Here is a 24,026-nt window from a genome sequence, read left to right on the forward strand (position 1 = left end):
GTTTCAATTATTCTGATGTTATATATCTTCAGGGTAGGAGCTTAAGGTGTTAGGTGTAGCTCTTAAGACTCTCAGAGTATCTACATAGGTGTTCCTAGGGGTTGAGTTTGCCTGCTATGGGAGTATTCAAGTAGGCTGAGTGGAACAAACTATAGGTAGATTCTAAAATTCAACTAAACACTGTACACATTCAATCAAAAACAGCACCAAGTATTTATGTAAGAGTAGGTATTATAACAACCAGATCTTCTATCAACAAAGAGGTTAAGATTTCTGGTCTGTTGAAGTATCCAAGTCAGCTTGTGACCAAGTGAGACCCTTCCATGGTACAATTCCAGTTACCTTTTTGGATGATTTTGGTCTCAGTCAAGTTTCTGGCTGGGTCGTTGGGCCACTGTTCTGATTTGTGGAGCTGGGCCCTGGCTTTTCCTGTGGGGCAAACTGAGCCTGGCAACTGTGGCTCTGCATATCGGCACTCCCACTGCTGGAACCGCTACTGCTGCTGCTGAAGCTGCTGTTGCTGGATCTGTCGCTGTTGCTGCTAAAGCTGCCTCTGCTGGATCTGCTGCTGCTGCTATTGAAGAAGCTGCTGCTGAAGCTGCCAGTGCTGGATCTACCGCTGCTGCCTCTGAAGCTGCTGCTGCTTCTGCTGGAACCGCAGCTGTTGCTTTTGAAGCTGCCACTGCTGCTGGAACCATTGCTGCTGGATCTGCCACTGTTGCCGCTGAAACTGCCAGTCCTGGATCTGCTGTCACTGGGGCCACTTTTGCCAGTGCTGGAGCCGCTGATGTTGCTGCCAGACTCCGCTCCTGCTTGGGTCCCACTGTTGGCTCAAGTAAGCGTGGCTGGGTCCTGGGACCACTGCTCTGTTCGCTGGAGCTGGGCAAAGGTGGTGGGGGAGGGGAGGGAGACAATGCTGCTCTAGTTCTCTTGCTGTTCCACATGTTTTTCTACCTTATGTTCTGCTCCTCCTTTGTTCACATCGCTCTCCCTTCACATTTCCTGAGTTTGAGGAAAGCTCCAGGGTGAGTGGAAGCTACCCTTACCTGGCTTTTCCTGCAGCTCAAGCGAATCTTGATGGCTTTCTGGTGCACCACCGCCAAGGTCGGGGCCACTTTTGCAGGCTTGTGTGGGCTCTGGATGCTCTGGATCTCTCCTACTTCTCTGCTGCCATTTCCATGTCCTAAACACCTCACTTTTTAGTAAAAGTGTGTATTTTGCTGAGTTTTTTGGTCTTTTTCCCCCTAAGCTGCTTTGGTGTGGTACCTATGCCACCATCTTAACCCTGCCAATTGTTTTATTAACATTTCAAAAGACATATTATTATTTAAAATAATTATAAAACTAATTTTATTTACAATCCCATAATTTAAAGTTCCTCATATTTTTATATATGAAATTAACATCACTGTTCATAAATTATAGATCATTCAAGAAAACTCTTATACATTGAAAAACAAATTTTTGCAAAGAAGTTCACAATTTTATATCAGAAGTGTTAATATTTTGTTTTTACTTTTATGTGAAGCACAATTGATAAAAAAAAATGTTGTTTTTGACAATTATGATTAATGATTTCTGGATAGAAACAATTCTCCATGTTCTGTGTTTTCTTTTTTACAATTAAGATGTCTTTCAAGTTAGGAGTACTATTCTTTTCTTTTTGAAAACCTATGGTTAGAGAATACAAGTGTATTTTGTGATTTGAAACTAATAACCTTAAAAATGTTGAATGTACATGTAGGGTCTATGATTATGCAGACAAAACCTTTGAAGTTATAAAATAATTTCCCATGCAATTTTCATTGTAAGGATCTTTTCCCCATATGCATTTCCTTTAGAATTAAACAGTAATATAGTTGACATTTATGAACTGCTTTGTAAGGCTGAGGAGAGAAAAATTAACTTGATTTTTTTTTTTTTAGTTTTAAATTATATATTATACTTTGAGATCAATAGTATGAGGAAGTAATTACTTAAAACTATTAGGACTAGAATTTTTACAAACATATAGTGTTGGTTTAGTGTGGTTTGAAATACTGTAAAGTTATATTTTAATTAAATATAAAAAAGTTTAAACTGAACCAATTTCATAAATAATTGGGTCATTAAATAATTAACACACTAATACTCGGTCAATGGAGAGATGACATCATATGCACAAGTGTAGTGGTTTGACTCAGGTGTCCCCAATAAACTTAGGTGTTCTGGATGCTAGGTTTGCCAACTGATGGCAATTGGAAATTGAAGCCTCCTTGAGGCAATGTTTTGTTGGGGGTTGGCTTATGGGTGTTATAGCCAGTTTCCCCATACGGTGTTTGGCACACTCTCCTGTTGCTGTTTTCCACCTTATGTTGGCCAGGGGGTGATGTCCACCCTCTGCTCAATCTATCATTTTCCCCTGCCACAATGGAGCTTCCCCTCTTTTTCCACAAGCTGCTCTTAGTTGGGTGATTTCTACCAGCAATACGAACCTGATTGTAGCAACACGGAATGTTTTACGACAGCTTCCTATATTCAGAAATGCCTGTGTATCCTACTAGTACTTGATCTTGATTTTGGTGAGTAATATGGAACCAAAACCCTTGTATCTGTTGGCCTAGTTATGCATGATGCAGAAGCACACAGTAGTAGTCACTTTCACAAAAATCTCTGAAAACGTTCTGCAGACAGGCTGCTTCATAATGTCATAACATGGTTACATTTTAGTCACACTAAATTTTGTTATGAAATTTTGTTATTGTGTGGTTTATGAAAATAAAAAATAAAAAACAGAATTTGTAGGGTAAGCATCAAAGGAAATATCTTAATTCTTCCCTGAAATGATTCATGAACAAAACAAAATGTTTCAAAAAATAGCAAACATCACTTGTTTTTCCTTTTTAGAAATTAAGTTTGTACACAGTGTTTATACAGTCATATTGAAAGCATCATTAGCATCTTCCCTGTCTTCCCCCCTCTTCAGGGACCCACTTCTTTAGGGAATATGGGTCATGTATTGTAGGGTTAGCCACCAGTTATGGGTAAGAGGCAACTTCTCTGTGCAAAATGACTCAATGGGTGGCTCTAACATTCTTTCTGCCCCCTCTTCCACAAATTTCCCTGAGCTATGTTGGGTTCATTTTAGGTCTGCTTCAGTGATGAGGTCTTGGAAGTCTCTGTGTCTCTGGATATCTGGTTTGGTAGGAGTTGAGTGTTCTTTGTGTCTGTCTCCTTCATCCTTGTGTAAGTACCAGGTTCACCAAGAAAGCAGCACTCATGCTCATTTACCCATTTGCTCTTAGTTTCAGCTGGAGCCCTTTTGAGGTGTGATGTGATGGATCTCTTCTTAGAATCTGCATCCATATGAAAAAGAGAAGCAAATTCCCAATGGAGAGTGAAGTCAATGCCAGATAAATGGGATAACTATTGATATTTTAGGGAGAATTCAAAAGATGTAGGCCCTCTTGTTGCCCACATTTGGTGGAAGCTTGATAATGGCCAGCAGGCTCTGTTTGTGGATAGGGATGTGACCTGTTTCCCAGCTCCAGCTATGGGTTCCATTCCACAGAGCAAATCACTTAGCCAAATCAAGAGCAGTTGCTTTCTCATCATGGCTGTGTGCCACTATTGCACTTGTTTGAGCACCATGTCAGGTTGTTTGCTGTTGAGTAGCATAGACCATGAGTTACTTGGACAGATGTTGGTCATTTTCCCCCATTTACTCATGTAGCAACTTCTGGCATTAGACATGCTGTCTGGGGACTGTTGCTCTTCCAGATTCCAGCCAGGTCACTCCATGCTCTGTACCAACAGCATATGGTATCTTTAGCAGTAGGGTCTTACCATTATCCTTTGATGGATCTTCAAGCACTCTGACAGAAATCTATCTTCTTTTGGGAAACCTTGTATGTCTCTGATCGGCAGCTCATTGTGGATGCTAGCCACGTGCTGTTACTGGGTGTTAAAGGATAGTGCCAAAGAAAGGAAGCAAAGAAAATATAGGTGATATAAAAGAGATAGAGAGAAGAAAGAGAAGAGGGAGAGAGAGAGAGAGAGAGAGAGTGAGAGAGAAACAAGAGAAGATTGAGGTCAGGCTTCGTCATACCTTCTCCAGGACCTAGTGATTCAGGTGTTTCCTCTAAGGACTGATGAAGGTTCAACCATTTAGTGTGTCTTTTAGGATGTATAATTTTATGGCATGAGTGGCATTTTCATTATTATTTTTTTTTATTTCAGAGGGACAGACAGAGAGAGAAAGAGGCAGAAAGAGAGAGAGAGAGAGAGAGAGAGAGAGAGAGAGAGAGAGAAAGAGAGAAAGAGAGAGAGAGAATGGGTGCGCCAGGGCCTCCAGCCACTGCAAACAATATCCAGATGCATGTGCCACCTTGTGCATCTGGCTTATGTGGGTCCTGGGGAATGGAGCCTCGAACTGGGGTCCTTATGCTTTACAGGCAAGCACTTACCTGCTAAGCCATCTCTCCAGCCCCACCGTTGGCATTTTTGTTCACTTTTGTGTCCCCTAACCCCACCTTTACCCTCTCCTCACATCCCACCCACCCTATTGTCAGGCCCCCAAGGTGCTTATTAGGTACGCCAGAGTCTCAGGTAGATTCAGGATAGGATCTACAGATGACTATGCAATGATTATCTATCTGTGACTGGGTGAGTTCACTGAGAATAATTTGTTCAAGGTTCGACCATTTTCTTCAAATTTCATTGTGTCATTTTTCATTACTGCTGTGTAGAATTCCATTGTGTAGATATAACACACCTTGGTTATCCATTCATCTAATGATGGACATCTAGTTTGATTCCAGCTCTTAGCTATTATGAATTGAGCAGCTATAAACATGATTGAGGAAATCTCTCTGAACTGAGGCATAGAGCTTTTAGGATAAATGCTCAGTAAGGGATTAACTAGGTCTATTGGTAACTTTATAGTCAACATTTTAGGAGTGTCCATATTGCTTTACAAAGTGGTTGTACCATTTTATATTCCCACCAACTGTGGATGAGGGTTCCTATTTCTCCACATCCTCAACAGCATTTATTTTCACTTGATTTTTTAATGTTTGCTATCTTTACTGGGGTAAGGTGGAATCTCATATTTGTTTTAATTTGCATTTCTCTGATGATTAGCGATGATGAACATTTTTTTAAGTGTGTTTTTGACATTTATATTTCTTCCTCTGAGAACTGTATGTCAAGTTTTTTGCCCTATTTGGTGAGTGGGTTGTTTGACTTTTTATTGTTTAGTTCTTTGTAGATATAGAAATTAGCCCTCTGTCAGTTGAATAGCCAGCAAAACTTTTTTCCAATTCTGTGGGTAATCTATTGGCTCTGCTTATTGTGTGTTTGTCTGTGAAGAAATTTTTCGACTTCCTGAGATCTCAATGTAATATTGAGTGTTTTTTAGAATTCTGAGCTACTGGGGTTTTGTCCAGGAAGTCTTTCCCATTCCTATATTATGGAAAGTACCTCCTGATTTTTTTTCTTCCATTAGTATCCAAGTCTTATATTGAGGTCTTTGATCTATTTGGACTTGATTGTTGTGCATGGTGAGATGTGTGGATCAAGTTTAAATTTCCTGCATATGGTTATCCAGTATGTTTAGCACCATTGATTGAAGATACTGTCATTTTTGCAGCCTATATTATTAGGGGCTTTGTCATATGTCAAGTAGCTGTAGTTACTTGACTCAAAGTTCAGGTCTTCAATTCTGTTCCATTGGTCTACACTCCTATTTCTATCCAGTGTCATGCTATTTTTATTACTATGGCTTTGTAATGTAACTTTAGATCATGCATGGTGATGTCTCCAAAGGTGTTTCTTTTGCTGAGGATGTCCATGGATATCTTAGGAATTCTGCCATTCCATATGAATGAGATCATTTTTTCTATCTCTGTCAAGAAAGATGTTGGGATTTTGATTGAAAATGCATTAAACCTGTATATTGCCTTTAATAAGATTGCCATTTTTACAATGTTAGTTCTGTCTATCCAGGAGTATTGGAGGTCTTCCTTTTTCTCAAGTTCTCCTCAACTTTTTTTGAATGTTTTTATATTTTTGTTGTATAGATCTTGCACATCCATGGTTATTGTTATTACAAGGTATTTTATTTTTATTTTTGCTGTTATCTTTGTCTTTTTCATATAGAAAGGCTACTGATTTTTATGCATTGACTTTGTATCCTGCTGCTTTGCTGAAGGAGTTAATCACCTCTAAGAGTTTTGAGATGGAGTCACATGTATAGAATTATGTCATATGTAAACAGAGCTAACTACTTATTCCTTTTCAATTTATATCCTTTTTATTTCTTTCTCCTATCTTATTGCTTGAGCTAGGCCTTCCAGCACTATATTGAAGAACAGATGGGTTGGAGAGATGGCTTAGCAGTTAAGCGCTTGCCTGTCAAGCCTAAGGACCCTGGTTCGAGGTTTGATTACCCAGGACCCACGTTAGCCAGATGCACAGGGTGTGCATGCATCTGGTGTTCCTTTGCAGTGGATGGAGGCCCTGGCGTGCCCATTCTCTATCTATCTATCTGCCTCTTTCTCTCTCTGTCTGTTGCTGTCAAATAAATACATTTTGAAAAACAGCAGAGATGAGAGTGAACACCCCTGTCTTGCTCCTGATCTCAATATGAATTCCTTCACTCTCTCTCCATTAAGTGTTATTTGAGCTTTAGGAGCATTTTATATATCCTTCCTATGTTGAGACATAAACTGTCCATGCCAATTCAATGACCATAAAGTGATGTATTTTGTCAAAGGCCTTTTCTGCATCTATCAAAATGATCATGTGGCTTTTGTGTTTAAGCTTATTTATGTGATGTGTTAGGTTGACAGATTTCTTATGTTGAACCACCCCTGTGTTCCTGGGATGAAGCCTACTTGATCAAGGTGAATAATGCTTTGGATGTGTTGTTGAATTCAGCTTGTAAGGATTTTGTTCAGGATCTTTGCATCTAAGTTCATCAGGGAAATAGGCCTATGGTATTCTTCCCTTGTGGCATCTGATACTAGCTTCATAGAAGGTATTGGGGAACTTTGCCTGTTCTCTGATTGTGTGGCACAGTTTGAGAAAAATTGGTTTCAGTTCTTCCACAAAAGTTTGATAGAATTCAGCTGAAAAGCCATCGAGCCCTGGTCTCTTCTTCTGGGGACATTTTGGGTTAACTTTTCAATCTCAATGGGTATGATAGGTTTGTTTAGGAGATTAATCTGTTCTCAGTTTATCTTTGGTAGGTTGTATGTGTCTAAGAATGCATCCATTTCTTCCAGATTATCCAGTTTTGTGGAGTAGAGGTTTTTGAAATAAGTCCCAATTTCACTTCTGTCTGTTGTGACCTCTCCTTGTTCCTTTCTAATTTTGTTAATTTGTGTCTCTTTTTTCACTTGATCAATCTTGTTTGTTCTTTCAGTGAACAAGCCCTTTGTTTCATCAAGTTTCTTAATTTTTTCTTAGTTTCATATTCATTAATTTCTTCTCTGATCTTAATTATTTCTTTCCATTGTGAGCATTTTGGGTTGGATTCTTCTTGCTTTTACACTCCCATTAGGTGGATGGTTAGGTGGTTGATTTGGTATCTCTCTGTCTTTGTTATGAAGGCATTTAGTGCTATGAATTTTCCCCTGAGGACTGACTTCACTGTGTCAATAAGTTTTGGTATGATGCATTCTAATTGTCATTTGTTTCTAGAAATTTCAGAATTTCATTTTTTACTTCATCCACTATCCATTTATGTTTAAAAGTGTGTTGTTCAGTCTCCAGGAGCCAATGAGATTCTGGTGCACCTTTTGTTGTTAATTTCTAGCAATACAGCATTGTGATCTGATATCATGCAGGAAATTATGTCGATCTTCATAAATATAATGGAGGCAGGCTTTATGTGCCAGTATATGATCTACTTTAGAGAAGGCTCTATGGGATGTTGAGAAGAATGTGTAGTCTGTGGATTTGGGATAGAATGTTCTGTAGATGTCCATTAGGTCTAATTGTTCTATGGTTTTGTTGAGCTCTCTCACTTCCCTGTTGATTTTCTGTTCAGATATTCTATCTATTGCTAATATTGGACTCTTAAAGTCCCCGGTTATGGGTGTTGGTGGTCATTTCTGTGCTGTTGTCAAGTAGGTTTTGTTTTATGAATTTTGGTGCCCCTGTGTTTGGTGCATGAAGATCTATGATTGTGATATCCTCTTGATGGATCATTCCCTTGATCAATAGTAAGTGGTTTTCTTTGTCTCTTCTATTGATTCCTCTTGGTTTGACGTTTATTTTATTCAATATTAGTATGGCTATGCCGGCTTATTTCTTATTTGCATTTGCTTAGAATATCATTTTCCAGTCTTTCACCCTGAGGAGTGTCTGTCTTTAGTGGTGAGGAGGGCTTTTGGAAGACAACAGATTGAGGGGTCTAATTTTCTGATCCCCCTGTTAGCTTATGTCTCTTGGGTTAATTAAGGCCATTACTATTTAGGGTAACAAATGTGAGGTTTTATTTGATCCCTGTCATATCATAGTGGTTTGGTGTTTCTTGAACTTTGTAGTTTTTTGTGCCTTTTTGGTTATTGTGATCTGCTTTTTGTAGGCACTTGAGGCTGATTATTTGATTCTTCTGTGTGGAGAATTACCTGAATTATTCTCAGCAGGTTTGGCTTTATGTTCATCTAGTTGTAAAGCTGAGTTTTATCATGGAAGTTTTTTCTGTCATCACCTATTGAAGGATACTTTCACTGGGTAGAGTAGTTTGTGTTGGAAGTGATAGGTTCCTAGAGTTTCAAGTGTTTCATTCCAGGCCTTTCTAGCTTTCCAGGTTTCCATTGAGACATACGAAGTAATTGTGGTGGGCTTATCTTTATATTTATTGTGTTGTATCTCTCCAGTTGCTTTTAGGACTTTCTCTTTGGTATTGATGTTTACATTCTTTTTTTTTTTTTTAATTTATTTATTTGAGAGCGACAGACACAGAGAGAAAGACAGGTAGAGAGAGAGAATGGGCATGCCAGGGCTTCCAGCCTCTGCAAACGAACTCCAGACGCGTGCGCCCCCTTGTGCATCTGGCTAAGGTGGGACCTGGGGAACCGAGCCTTGAACCGGGGTCCTTAGGCTTCACAGGCAAGTGCTTAACTGCTAAGCCATCTCTCCAGCCCCGATGTTTACATTCTTAATGACAGTGTCTTGGAGAATTTCTGCTTTGATCCAGCCTGGCTAGAGTGCTGTTAGCTTCTTGTAACTTTATCGGCCTTTTTCTTTTTCTTTTTTTTTTTGAGAGAGTGGAAAATTTTTCTTCAATAATTTTAATGAATAAGATCCCCATGCCTTTGTTCTGAATTTCTCCCCTTCTGATATTTCCATGATCTGAATGTTGAGATGTTTAAGGGTGTCCCACAGTTCCTTCATGTTCTGTTCACAAAAAAAAGAAAATGAACTTAGTGAAATTTTGGATCATGAACTGTTTACTCTGTTTTGTCTTCTAGTTCTGTGTTTATGTTGTCCACATGGCTGACTCTATTCTTGGGAGCTTCTATGAGTTTTCAACTTGTTCAATTTGGTTTGTATTTTCTACAACTTTTTTGTGTCTAGTTTTCGTGACTGTCATTTTCTCATTTTCTTAATGGTTCTTGGAATTCATCCTTGCATTTCTTTATGTCTTAATTGAGCTTAGTCAGTTGGTTATTGAGGCCCTCTTTTTTGCTGCTTTCCTTAAGATCATTTAACTGTGTTTGTAACCCTACCAGGTTCTTATCTATTAGGTCAAGTCTAGCAAAGACAGAATTCATATGAATATCAGCCCTTTGTTGGTTTTCTGCAAGTTCTTCTATTTGCTTGGTCAGGGTTGCACAGCTTATGTCTTCATTTCGGTGTTCTGATCCTAATGTCTCATCTGTGTTTTGATTAAAGACATCCATTGTGAAACTGGGCGACCTTATTGGATTTACTTGCATTTGATTTTTCATGTTATTCCTTTTGTGCTGTGGTGTGCCTATCACAGAGTAGGAGCATTATTTAATTTAGGAGGAAGCTATAATCTACCCATAAATTGTGTTCAGTGGTTACTTTATGTTTTCTTCCACTAGCCTTCCGGTGGCAATTTGGCCTGCCTGCTAGGAGGGAAGGAGTCCATGAGGCTCTGGTGTAGGCCTGAGGAACTGATGTGTGGGCTTGTTTTTCCATGATATGGGGTATGGGAATGCATGGTCAGGTGTCCCAAGGTGGACAGGGAGGTGGGGGTTGGTGAACAGTGGGATAGCGTTTCCAAGCCTGGAGGCACTTGTAGAGCTACTCTGGTCTGCCTTGGCCTATGCACAGGGATGGGTAGTTGAGGTGAGTGGGCTAGCATTTGTGAACCTGGAGGTGTGAATGGAGCTAATCTGGCATGCCTGGGATCACAAGCAATGGGGGATGGCAGTGAGTGGGATGGCATTTCCTAGCTTGGAGGCACTTGTGGTGCCACTCTGGTGCCACTCTGCTTGGCCTATACACATGGGTAGAGGTGGAGGCACATGGAATAGCATTCTTCACAAAGGGGTGGGTGGTATGACATTCCCAAGCCTGGAGACATGGGTGGAGCTATACTGGCTTGCGTGGGTCCCTGCATGGGAGTGGGTGGTGGCAGTGAGTGGGATGGTGATACTGACCCTGGAGGTATGAGTGGAGCTATGGTGGCTAACTGGCTTCTGTCCCTGCACTGGGATAGGGGGTAACAGGGAGTAGCATGTTGTTCCTGAGCCTGAGTGCACAGGTAGAGCTATCCTGGCCCACTGGCTTGGGTCTGGGCACTGGGTGGTTGGCTATGGTGAGTGTGACAGCATTTGTGCACATGGAGGAGAGTGGGATGGCATTCCTGCATGGTAAGGAGAATGGGATGGCATTCTCAGGTGTGGTGGTGAGTGTAAAGGCATTCTCCTTTGTGTGGCAGTACAGGTGAAGCTATACTGACCTGAGTTCCCTTGGCGGTATTTAATGCAGGAGGAACTTGGAGCTGGGACTATGCATGGGACCACTAATTGAGGGGATTGGGGAACTGTTGGTCTCCCTGAGGGCATTGGAATCAACAGATTCGCTTTTTGTGCCCACACAATGGAGGTCTATTACAGCCTGCTCCCCCCTAGAAGATCCAATGTACCCTTAATATCTTGCCTTTCCTTCCCTAGGAGGTGTGGCTTGGTCCATCTTGACTAGAAGCTCAAGATTTTCTTACCAAATATATATTCTTCAAGTACATATATGCAAATACCATATACATAAAACATGGTTAAGTTATGGCACGCTTTGTGAATACCTCAGTATTTTTACAGGGCTTCCCTAAAAAATACTGCAGACTGAAGAATTATAGAAATTGAAGTTTGTTTTTGATTTTGTTTTTCTTGCAAGCTGGCAATCCAAGATGGAAGTACTGGCTGCCTAAATATTTTCTCAAGTTTTCTCCAGATTTCCAGAAGGATGCTTTCTCACTTCCGATTATTTAACAGACCTGGTTATTCCCTTACTGGGCATCTACCCTGAAACCTTCAAACCACAGGCCAGAGAGATTTGCTCAACCATGTTTGTAGTGGCTCAATTCGTAATAGACAAGAGGTGGAATCAACCGTGATACCCATTACTAGAAAAATGGATAACTAAGATGTGGTATATCTACACAATGGAATTCTATACAGCAGTAAGAAAAAATGATACAATGAAATTTGAGGAAAAATGGTTGAACCTAGAACATATCATTCTCAGTGAACTTACCCAATCACAGAAACAAAATTGCCACCTGGTCTCACTCATTTACAGCACCTGAATATATCCAAAATACCTTACATATCCAGCAAGCATCTCGTGGACTAGACACTAGGATGGATGGAGAGGGAGTGGAGCACATCAAAGGGGTAGGAAACACAAATCTAGACCCAAACAGCACAGGTACCATAAAATTCTACTTCCTAAAAGACAGACCAAATGGCTGAACCTTCACCAGGCCCTTACAGGGAACACCTGAACCAGAAGACACTGGAGAGGGTAGGATCACGGCTAACCTTAATCTTCTACATCTTCCCTCCCTTCCTCTCCCTCTCTTTCCCCCCTCTCTCTTCTCTCTAACTCTTATATATTAGTTATCTTTTTCCTTATTTTCTTAGTGGGCACTGACCTATAACTCCTAGTATCAGCATGGGGCTATCATCCCCAATGAGCTTTTGATCAGAGAGACCTACAAGGTTTCCTAAAGTACAGACAGATTTCTGTCAGAGTAATTGATGACCCACTAAACTTTAGTGGTTAGACCCTACTGCTGAAGACACTATATGCAATCGATACGTAAAATGGAATGGCATGGCTTGAAGCTAGAATAGAGTCAGTACCCAGACAGTCAGTGTGTCTAATGCCAGAAGGTGTTACATGGGTGACTGGGGGAAAATGACCAATATCTGTCCAAGCAACTCATGGTCTAACCTACTTAGCAGCAAAGAACCTGCTGTGATGCCCACACAAGTGCAATAGTGGCACACAGCCATGGTGGGGAAACAACTGCTCTTGATTTGGCTAACTGATCCCCTCAGTGGTATGGGACCCATAGCTGGAGCTGGGAAACAAGTCAGAACCATATCCAAACATTAGCCCACTCACCAATATCAAGTTACCATCAATCATGGGCTACAAGAGGGCCTACACCTATTAAATTCTGTATAAAAAAAGTAAGGGTAATCTCATTTGTCCTGGTGCTAAATTACTCTCCACTGGAGAATCTGCTTCTCTTTTTCAGACAGATGTAGATCCTAAGGAGAGAGCCACCCCATCATACCTCAAAAGGGCCCTGGCTGAAACTAATAAATATTGGAGAAACAAGCAAGGGTGCTGTTTTCCTGATGAACCAGATACCAGCACAAGGGGGAAGGAGACCAACACAAAGAAAAATCAACTCCTACCAAATCAGAGAGCCAGAGCCTCAGAGCCCCCCAATACCTCATCACTGAAGCAGACCAAAAATGAACCCAACATGGCTCAGGGAAATTTTGCGGAAGAAGGAGCGGAAAGAATGCCAGAGCCACATGTGGGGTCATGATATGCAGAGACATTTATCATACCAATAACTGTGGGCTAACTCCACAATTCATGACCCATATACCTCAACAAGGAGGGGCCAATGGAGAGGGGGTAGGTCACAGATGAGCCTAATAATGGTACCAAACTGCCTGCATTTGTTGAATACAAAACTAATTAATAAATAAATAAATAAATAAATAAAAAACCTGAAAATTTCAATCTTATTGGATAAGACCGGCCTTTTGTGTTAATTGCCTCTTGAAACTAAGCTTATATTCTGAAATACTTGGCTTAGGGCTTCAACATGTGAAATAGGAATGAGCCCAAACTAAGATGCTAACAAGTATAAAAGCCAATTTCACAGTTATAAACTGTCACAATTTGGGAGCCTGGAATCTCAGCTTTGAATGTCTGTGTGGACAAGTCTGTGGAGAACCCTCTAAAGTGTTGCACACTCACATCAGCCTCTATTGACATATAAGAGTGAGAGCTCTATGATGTAGCATCTGTAAAGACTCTGTTCACATTTATAAGTATTATGAACTCACTACCTAACCACTTTATTACTACATACTATAATAACTTTGTGTAATTTGGTGGGTGGAGATACAAGTATTCAGTATTGGTCATTAGGTAAATGTACTAACATTCTTTTTTTCTGATATATGTTGCAAATTGTTTAATTGCATTTTCTTTATCAAATATATATTTTCCACATAAAATATCTCCACATATACATGAATATACTAGATAAGCCTTTAGTTATGTGCATTTTAATAATAATTAACCATATGACTCAGGAGTTTGGGATTTAGGAGGAGTCCCCTAGATTTATGAACTTCAATTTTGGGTCTTATTCCATATATTTTTTAAATAATTAAATTTATACTCAGTGAATACAGTCAATTTGGTACCATTGTTAGGCTCATCCATGTCCTACCCCTCCCCCTGGCCTCTGCTTGTTGAGGTATATGGGTAATGGATTCTGGAGTTAGCCTACAGTTATGAGTAGGATAAATGTCTCTATGTCTCCTATCCCAACATGTGGCTCTGATGTTCTTTCTGCCCTCTCCTCCACAAAATTTCCCTGATCCATCTTGGGTTCATTTTTGGTCTGCTTCAGTGATGAGGTGTTGGGGCCTCTGGGTCTCTGGCTCTCTGATTTGGTAGGAGTTGATTTTTCTCTGAGTTGATCTCCTTCACCCTTGTGCTGGTACTCGGTTCACCAAGAAAACAGCACCCTTGCTTGTTTTGCCAACTGTTCTTAGTTTCAGCCAGGGCTCTTCTGAGGTATGATGGGGTGGCTCTCTCCTTAGGACCTACATCTGTCTGAAAAAGAGAAGCATATTCTCCAATGGAGAGTAAGTTAGCACCAGGACAAATGAGATAACCCTTACTATATTTTATAGATAATTTAATAGGCACAGGCCCTCTTGTAGCCCATGATTGGTGGTAGCTCGTAAATGGAGAGCAGGCTTTGGTTTGGATTTGGTTTCCCAGATCCAGCTATGGGTACTGTGCCACTGAGGGGATCAGTTAGCTGAGTCAAGAGCAGCTGGATTCCTACCATGGCTGTGCGCCACTATTGCACTTGTGCAAGCATCATGACAGGTTCTTTGCTGCTAAGTTGGTTAGACCATGAGTTGTTTGGACAGATATTGGTCATTTTCCCCCAGTCGCCCATGTAGCACCTTCTGGCACTAGATGCACTGACCGTCTGGAGACTGACTATCTTCTAGTTTCCCAGCCATGCCATTCCATTTTACGTGTCAACCACATAAGGTGTCTTCAGCAGTAGGGTCTTATCACTAACTTTTCTTGGGTCATCAAGTACTCTGACAGAAATCTGTTTTTCTTTTCAGAAACCTTGTAGGTCTCACTGACCAAAAGCTCATTGTGGATGATAGCCAAATGCTGGTACTGGAAGTTACAGGTCAGTGCCCACAAAGAAAAGGAAGAAAAAAAATAACTAATATAAAAGAGTTAGAGAGAAGAGAGAGAGGGAGAGAGAGAAGCTGTAGAAGATTAAGGTCAGTCTTCATCATACCCTCTCCAGTATCTTGTGGCTAAATTGTTCCCTCTAAGGGCCTGGTGAAGGTTCAGCCATTTGGTCTGCCTTTTAGGATGTAGAATTTAAGATATAATTGAGATTTGGGTCTAGATTTTTCTTTCCCACCCATTTGATATCCTCCCCTCCCTCCCCACCCATCCTATTGTCTAGTCCATGAGATGCTTGCTGGGTATGTAATGCATATTGGGTAGAATCAGGATAGGTGCTGTAAATGAGTGAGACTATGTGGCAATATTGTTTCTGTGATTGGGTAAGTTCACTGAGAATGATGTGTTCCAGGTTCAACCATTTTTCCTCAAATTTCATTGTGTCATTTTTTTTTTTTCTTACTGCTGTATAGAATTCCATTGTGTAGACATACCACTTCTTACTTATCCATTCTTCTAGTGATGGACATCTGGGTTGATTCCAGCTCTTATCTATTATGAATTGAGCCTCTACAAACATGGTTGAGCAGATCTCTCTGGCCAGTGTCTTAATGGTTTTAGGGTAGATGCCCAGTAAGGGAATAACTGGGTCTGTTGGTATCTCTAAAGTCAGCTTTTTCAGGAGTCTCCATGTTAATTTCCAAAGTGGGAGTACCATCTTACATTCCCACCAACAGTGGGTGAGTGTTCCTACTTCTCCATATCCTCGCCAGCATTTATTTTCACTTGATTGTTTTGGTATTTGCTAACATTACGGGGGTAAGGTGGAATCTCATAGTTGTTTTCATTTGCATTTCCCTGGTGATTAGGGATGATGAACATTTTCTTCAGTGTGTGTTTACCATTTGTATTTCTTTATCTGCAGTGGCAATATCATAGCCTCTGAGATTTATTCTATTTTTTAATAATTTTTGTTTTATTTATTTATTTATTTATTTGAGAGCAACAGAGAGAGAAAGAGGCAGACAAAGAGAGAGAGAGAATGGGTGTTCCAGTGCCTCTAGCCACTGCAAAGGAACTCTAGATGCATGTGCCCTCTTGTGCATCTGGCCAACATGGGTCCCAGGGAATCGAGCGTTGAACCGGTATTCTTAGGCTTCACAGGCAAGCACTTAACAGCTAAGCCATCTCTCCAGCCCTCTTATTCTATTTTTAACAAACAATTGATAAAAATGAATTCAAGAAGGATTAATTACCAATTTTTACTGAGGGAGAAATCACAAATTTTGTCTTCTATTTAAGGGAAACTGTGATCTAGGAAGAAGGCTATAGCAGAGTCATAAGCACATGGAAAGTTGGAAACATAGTCATGTGGAAGGCACATTATAACTCATCAAACTCATTTAAGAGAAATTGAAATTTTCAGGGAAAAACTGGAGTGTAGCTGCAAGTATGTGGAAGATAGCAGCTAAGGGCTTATGCAGACTTATTTAAAAGAAACACACAGCATTACCTTGAACTTCTCCATAGAAGAAAAGTAAGAGGGAAAATGTTGATGGATTAAGAAAGTAGTACAGGGAAAATACCAAAGCAGAGGCCAAGAAATTCGGATTAGAGAAAATGCACAGGTAGCAGGTCCAGAGTTCAGAGAATGCACCCATGTGGTAGCACTAGAGTGTAAGAAAAGAGGATGGCCAAGCATTTATAGTCAATTGAAAATGTATTCTTTAGTCAAATATGTAAAGAGATGACCCCATTGATTTGTCCATTCAAAGGGCATACTTCTAGCTCCAGCCAATCTAGATAGAGAAGGTTGACCATCTAGGTAGTATGTTAGACTATGGGCAACAGGAGTCACTGCAGCTGTTGTAGATGTGTCTGAATCAGACATGAGTTACATTCCTGAGTTTCATTCTTGCCAAGGTGGGTTAGCATATGAGGTGGTACCTTATGGTTTTCTGTCTGCTCTTCTGTTCCTTACTAAAACTGCCTAAAAGAAGATAGTTTTCTCCTGAGTCTCCTTAATGTTTACTTGTTTTATTTTATTATTTTTTTTTATTAATTATAGTTAAATACTCTTGAACTGGAGACATGGCTCAATGATTAAAAGTGCTTGCTTGAAAGGCCATATGGCATGGGTTTGTATCCCCAGTATCCATGTAAACCCTGATGTTCAGATGCACAATGTGGCACATGCATTAGGTTTTTAACTTGGCAAGATACCCTGGCTGCCCATTCTCTCTCTCTCTCTCTCTCTCTCTCTCTCCCTCTCTCTCTCTCTCTCTTTCCTTGCACATAAAAACACTTTAGAATAATATTTTCTCAGACTTATTGTTCATATGATTAAATTGTGGTAAAGGATGCATACTCCTATTTGTTCATGTTTACATGGTACCTGGTTATCCAGGCAGGGAAGCTTACACCAGAGTAGCAAGTGGAGTTAGCAACCTTTACTTCTTGTCTGCTGGCATTTGAGGAGCTGGACCTACAATCCATGCAAGATATCAGATGAAAGTCAGTACATCCCACCTGCAAACAGTTTAAGAACATGAGTTTTTCTGGTCATATCTGATCTGTCTACTCTGCTTTTGAAGACAAGCTCACAGATGTTGCATTGCCTCTATTGGAAAAACATGAACAAACATCTATTGGTCCAAATAGACACAAAGAATAAATCAAAATAATGCTTCCTACTAATTCCAATTTGGAAAGCCACTGAGTTTCTTGGGGTTATTAAGAGGAGCAAGTGGCTGCAATTACAGGCAGGCCTGGCTTTTATTAATTAATTAATTAATTAATTAATGTATTTTTCCTATGTCCCAACTGGAAATCACACCATTTGTTCTACAAGAGCTAGATGCCTGTGTATTAGCTTTCCTTTATAAGTGTGCTATGTCTGCATTAATTTTCTTGCATTTTTAAAATAATACTTTTTCAAGTTACTTTGTTTGTGTTAGAAATTTCTATGTGCTATGCTGTGAACTGTTCCTCCACAAGTATTATTATTTATTTGCATTGTCATTTCATGCCCATGATATTTCTTTGAATTTGTTATATTATTTTTAAGTTTAAGATTTATTTTACTTTACTTATATTTCTCAGGTCACAATTAAAATCAATATAATATCATATATATATATATGTGTGTGTGTGTGTGTGTGTGTGTATACATACATACATACATATATATATATATATATATATATATGTAAATTATTAGCACACATACTTTAACATATTAATCTTTTAAAATATTTGAAATTTCCTGCTTCAGACATTTTGAAATATACATTCTACTACTTTTAATTTTTAATTTTTTTTGTTTATTTTTCTTTGTTTATTTGAGAGCGACAGAGAGAGAACAAGGCAGATAGAGATCGAGAGAGTGAGAATGGGCGTGCCAGGGCCTCCAGCCACTGCAGACGAACTCCATACGTGTGTGCCCCCTTGTGCATCTGGGTAACATGGGTCCTGGGGAATCGAGCCTCCAAGGGGAGTCCTTATGCTTCACAGGCAAGCGCTTAACCACTAAGCCATCTCTCCAGCCCACATTCTACTACTTTTAACTATATTCAATATGCTGCTCAATAAGTTTCATGAACCAATCACTCCTAACTGGTGTACTGGCAGCTACCATTCTCCTCTCCACTTTCATCAATTTGGTCTGCTTCAAATTTAATTTTAATGGACCATTACAATTGTTGATACAAGTATGATGTGCAGCATAAATTTTGCTATGTTTGTACATGATAGATCAATGGCTAATAAACATTTTCTGGGTTTCTGGATAACACTGACTAATAATACAGCAGAAAACTAATTTAAAATTAATAATTTAATTAGTAAATTAATAAAAATCACAGGGATTGTTTTTTTTTTTCCTTTTCTTTAAAGGGAATCCTCCAGCTCATCATATCCCTACATTCTCCCAAGGATGCCTTGTGGAATTCTGTTTTAGGAGCAATGCAATCATTATTACTGAATTTCATTAATTGTGAAATACTTTAATATAAAGTAAGACTTTTGTGAGCTAGGGAAACTGTTCAGTTGGAAAAATGCTTGCCTTGTAGGCATGAGGACCTCAGAATCCACATACATAAAGTCAGGTGTAGCTACATGAACTTGGTGGGAAGTTGTCATCTTGACTACACGCAATCATACACACACACACACACACACACACACACACACACACATGCCCACACACATACACAAACATGCACACATACGCCTGAATACATAGGATGCACACACCTCAAAAGTATTATAGAGGCTTATGGCATTATTTTCACCCAATGATGACTATTCACAGTATGTTTCAGAGAATTGCTCTAACTTTTATTTTTATTGTTATTATTATTTTTTTTTTTTTAGAATTTGCCGAGTTCCTGATGTTGCTGTTGCAGGAGATTGTCCTGAATGAGTCTGAGGACAGGTTTGTCTCTGAAGACTAGTTCCTGTGTTTACAGAACATAGTTCATAAAAGTTTCCTTCTTAGGTTGATGTGGAGAAAATTGCTTTCTGAAAATATTGATCTTCAGTGTTACCCTGCGGGTATTCCTAATTCTCCTGTTTCTTCAATAATATCCAACAAATTTGGCTACACTGATTCCTGTGCCATCATTGTATACATGGAACATTGATACTGTCATATGGTGTGATCTCCTTCTCTTAAAGAGAAAATGAGATTTTTCTGGAATATACCTGAAAATTACTCATTTTTTTTCTCCCTACTCTTTGCACTTCCTTTTTATAACCTCTTTATGAGGCTTAAAACTAACCCTCATCTGTCCTTTTCAAAATGTTATCTACAGATTCTTTCTTTTACTATGTTTAAGATAAAATTAATTGTTGATTTCTTTAAAATATCTACCTTGCTTTGTCATGTAGGATTTCTAGGTGAAGAGAAAATGCTAAGATGGACAAGCATGAGTTTACAAGATGCTTAAGTCATTGCAGTTGTGATCTTTAGAGAAATGATCATGAACTCCTGGCTAATGGAGACCTGAGTCAAGGTTGCCTAAGCTGTGGCTGTTCAAATCTTGTATCCTATATACAACAAAAAATCATTTCCTTCAAAATATCTCTGGAGTGCTCGCTTCAGCAGCACATGTATAAAAAAAAAAAATCCATGGAAACTATTTTTATTTTTTAAATCCAGAGTATTGTGAAGATTGAATAACTCATAAGATGATTTTTTTCAAATACATTTTCATTATGTGTATATTTGTGCACATACATACCTGCAAGAATAAGCAAAATAATAAACCAATTAATGTTGAATATGGTATAGTAAAATGTACACTCACTTTATGCTGGGCTTAAAATTACATTTTAATAATGTTAATCTGTCAGCTTCATTCTATGGATAAATCCGTAAGAAAGACTTTCTTATTTTCCTTTAGAAAAGTTTTATTTTCTTCACACTGCATTTATACTTTCTCTAATTAATTAATATCATATCATGTTTTATTTTATTTAGCATATATATTGTATTATATGAAAGTAACAGAATCTGGACTTTCTCATTTAGAATTATTAATATAGTATTTTGGGATGTATCATCTATAATGACAGGTTCACACCATCACATCCATAACTGCAGACCATCATATCCTAATATATTTTTATTCACCAAATAGAATGTCTAATGTAGAGACATTATACAATTTTTCACTTGTTCAAAATACCTCTTCAAAAAGAATCCCAAATCCAGTGAAAATAATACAGTGATGTTGATAATTATGTCTCTTTAGAAACCTCTCATTTGTTTTCAGTGTTAACTAATGCATTGTACTTTTAAATGATTAGAAGACAAAAGTTCTATAAAATTGTTCATTTATAATGTGGAATTTTACACATTTGAATTTTGATGACTAATCTCACCTTAATCATTTTTTGCAGGAATATATAATATATTGTGTTTCTGCTATCATATTTCAGAATGCCAGCTTTCAGTTTCATCCACTATTTGTGTTGATGTTTAACTTTGAGTTCACCAGATCTTTTTGCCTTTTATTTTTTTTTTTCCTTTGCACCTTTAGGAACTAATCTATAGGCCTGGAGTTAAGGTCAATCTCCTTACTGAGCAGTTTTCAGAAATGATTTTGCATCATTGGAAATCACAGATGATTCGGGCTGCATTAATTTTGACATAAATTATTGTAAAAAGAATATTTTATTTTAAAAAATAATTTGTGTTTATTTATTTATTTATTTGAGAGCAACAGGCAGACAGAGAACAAAGAGGCAGATAGATAGAGAATGGACACACCAGGTCCTCCAGCTGCTGCAAATGAACTCCAGATGCATGCGCCCCCTTGTGCGTCTGGCTTAAATGGGTCCTGGGAAAAGGAGCTCCAACTGAGGTCCTTAGGCTTCACAGGCAAGTGCTTAACTGCCAAGCCTTCACTCCAGCTCTGGGAATATTTTCTGAATGAAATAATCTGAAATGTAATTGCTGAGTCCTGGACTTGAGTCTTTTCTTTCCTCAGAGTACATTTGTACTGTTGATAGTACTTGGACATTAGATTCTTCTAATTTTGTTGCTAATTTTGATATGTGGTCATTCATTATCACTGCAAATTTTTTTCATGCTCAAAATGCAGTCCATGTATTCCCTTTCAAATCACCATATTTCTTTTGTTAAACTCGTGTGCTTTCCAGGAACTCTTTTATATATATTGGTCAAATAAGACTTACTACTGTGATCTTGTCATTTCTCCTTAGCTATGGTATCAGTACATTAAACAAGTATAAACTCATGTATTTTTAATGAAGTCCAAATGTCTGAATTTCGCAGCTGGGCCTGATGGAGGGAGTTCACTGCTTCTGACATACAGGCACTGGGACTATGCTTTTAAGTTTGTCACTTATGCTACTTGTTGCTAGATATTTATTTTGGATTTTCAAGTAATCAGTCTAATCAGTCATATTCATAGATTGTTTATGGCACATGTTTTAAGAAAATAGATGTGTAATTTTGCAGGCTTAACAGAGTTTTATTACCACTACATGTGAATTTAGGCTCTCATAAATGACTTTGATTTGTTATTGGTAAAAATTTGGGGAAAAACAAGTGAATATTGGATAAAAGCTAGGTGGTTTTTTTTTTTGTTTGTTTGTTTGTTTGTTTGTTTTTTTTTTTACTTTTATGGAAGGATTTTTATTTCATTAGGAACAAATAAAAATATCAATGACCTACAGACAAATTTGGGATTGTTTGTGAAGATGGAAAACTTTAGAAATATTTTACCTGTACCACATTTATTTGAGATGTTGAATTGTGCAGTTTTTTTTTTTTTTTTTTTTTTGTGTGTGTGTGTGTGTGTGTGGTTGTTGTTTGGCTTGTTTGTTTTCTTTTAGAATGGCAATTACTTTGAAATTGGAAGAAATAAAACATGGAGTTGTTTTCTTACAAAAAAAAAAAAAGTTTGTGAGAGAGAGAGAGAATGGGCATGCAGGACCTCTTGTCACTACAAACTAACTTCAGATCCATGTGCTACTTTTTGCATATGGCTGTATGTGGGTGATGGGGAATTGAACCCAGGCTTTCAGAATTTGTAAGCAGGTACCTATAACCACTTAATCACTGAGAAATCTCTCCATCTCCCTTTTTCTTTTTCTTCTTTCTTTCTCTCTCTTTTTACTAGAGGATGTTCTTATCATGCTATTCAAATTTCTCAATTATTTGCTTGAAAGTAAGCCAAGTAATTTTATCTTACTGCTAATCTAGAAATGTGGCAATGAATTCTGGGGTGCTGACACAGATTCTCTGATCTTTAAAGCTATTGGTTTAAAGCTTTTGTCATCCTGAGAGGACTGACATGAGCTGTCATCATCTTGAGTTAACTCATTGATGGGGTCACCTAATTACAGCTGTTCCAATGAGGGATAAATCACATTCTCTGCACCTCTACTATCAACTCTCACCCTTTCAAAAGAAAGCAAGACCTAGCAGTTTTGATTTTTCTATTCTTAAACTAGAGAAAAGACAGATAGACAAAGAGGATGAAAATCTTATGTTATAAAATTCATCCAGATAAAATTCCTGTACTGAAAATTATTTTAAGTTTTACCTTAGAGCACTAAGAAAGGTTTCCATGTAAAATTATAGCTTTCTTTTAAAGTAATGAGCTAAAAGTTTTTACAGGGCAATTTGGGGGATGACTCCAACTTAAATTTTAATTTTGCCTATTAAAAGATGACAGGTTACAAATAAATAATGGTCACATTGCCAAACTTGCTGTAAACTTCAACTGAATTTCTAAAAAACAATGACCCAAGTATTTTCATATATGTTCTGCATGTCTACCCTGGAAGAGTAACTTACATGGTCATCTCTCAATCAAATGAAATGTAACCTTCACATAGATTATTATTTTGATCAGACTTTTGTGACAGTAATTTGTTTTTCATATACCAGATTTTGTTCATTCTCATTGTTACATAGAAATTCATAAAATTAACATTTGTTTATTTTAATTCTACTTTCAAAATAGAATTCGTGTAATATTCTACTTTACTAAACATAGAGCTATATTCACATGCATATGTGTGATGAACAGAAACATGTGTGAGTTGAGTATATAGCTAGGTGTTTATCAGCTATAGAGCATTTTATTAAAATATTTCAAGATAGTTGTTCCAGTCTACATCTGAGTGAGAGTCTACACTAATTTTGATATTGATGTAAACATACATGAATCTGAGAACTGATGTATGCTGATTGTGAAAGACTTATTATAGAGATTGATATTCAAATATTTATAAAATATGGAAAAATAAAAATTAATTAGATTACTTATAAATATTGATAGTATTATTCCTGAATATAATTTATATTTAAAGAATATGTGTTTAGGTTATTTGAAAATATCTACTAACAGTATCTGTGCCATCTTTAGTTGGCAGTCTACTATAAATTTTATGTTAGTGTTTGTGTACTTAGAGTTCTGTAATAATTGTAGCAAGTTCATTTAGAAAATTAATTTAGTACTTCCTAGATTAAGAAATATTAACATTCATAAAGATCATTATGCCCAGAGACATTGCCTCTTCCCCATAACTGATGTTTA

The sequence above is a fragment of the Jaculus jaculus genome, chromosome 6 (assembly GCF_020740685.1).
Source record: "Jaculus jaculus isolate mJacJac1 chromosome 6, mJacJac1.mat.Y.cur, whole genome shotgun sequence".
Lineage (NCBI taxonomy): Eukaryota > Metazoa > Chordata > Mammalia > Rodentia > Dipodidae > Jaculus > Jaculus jaculus.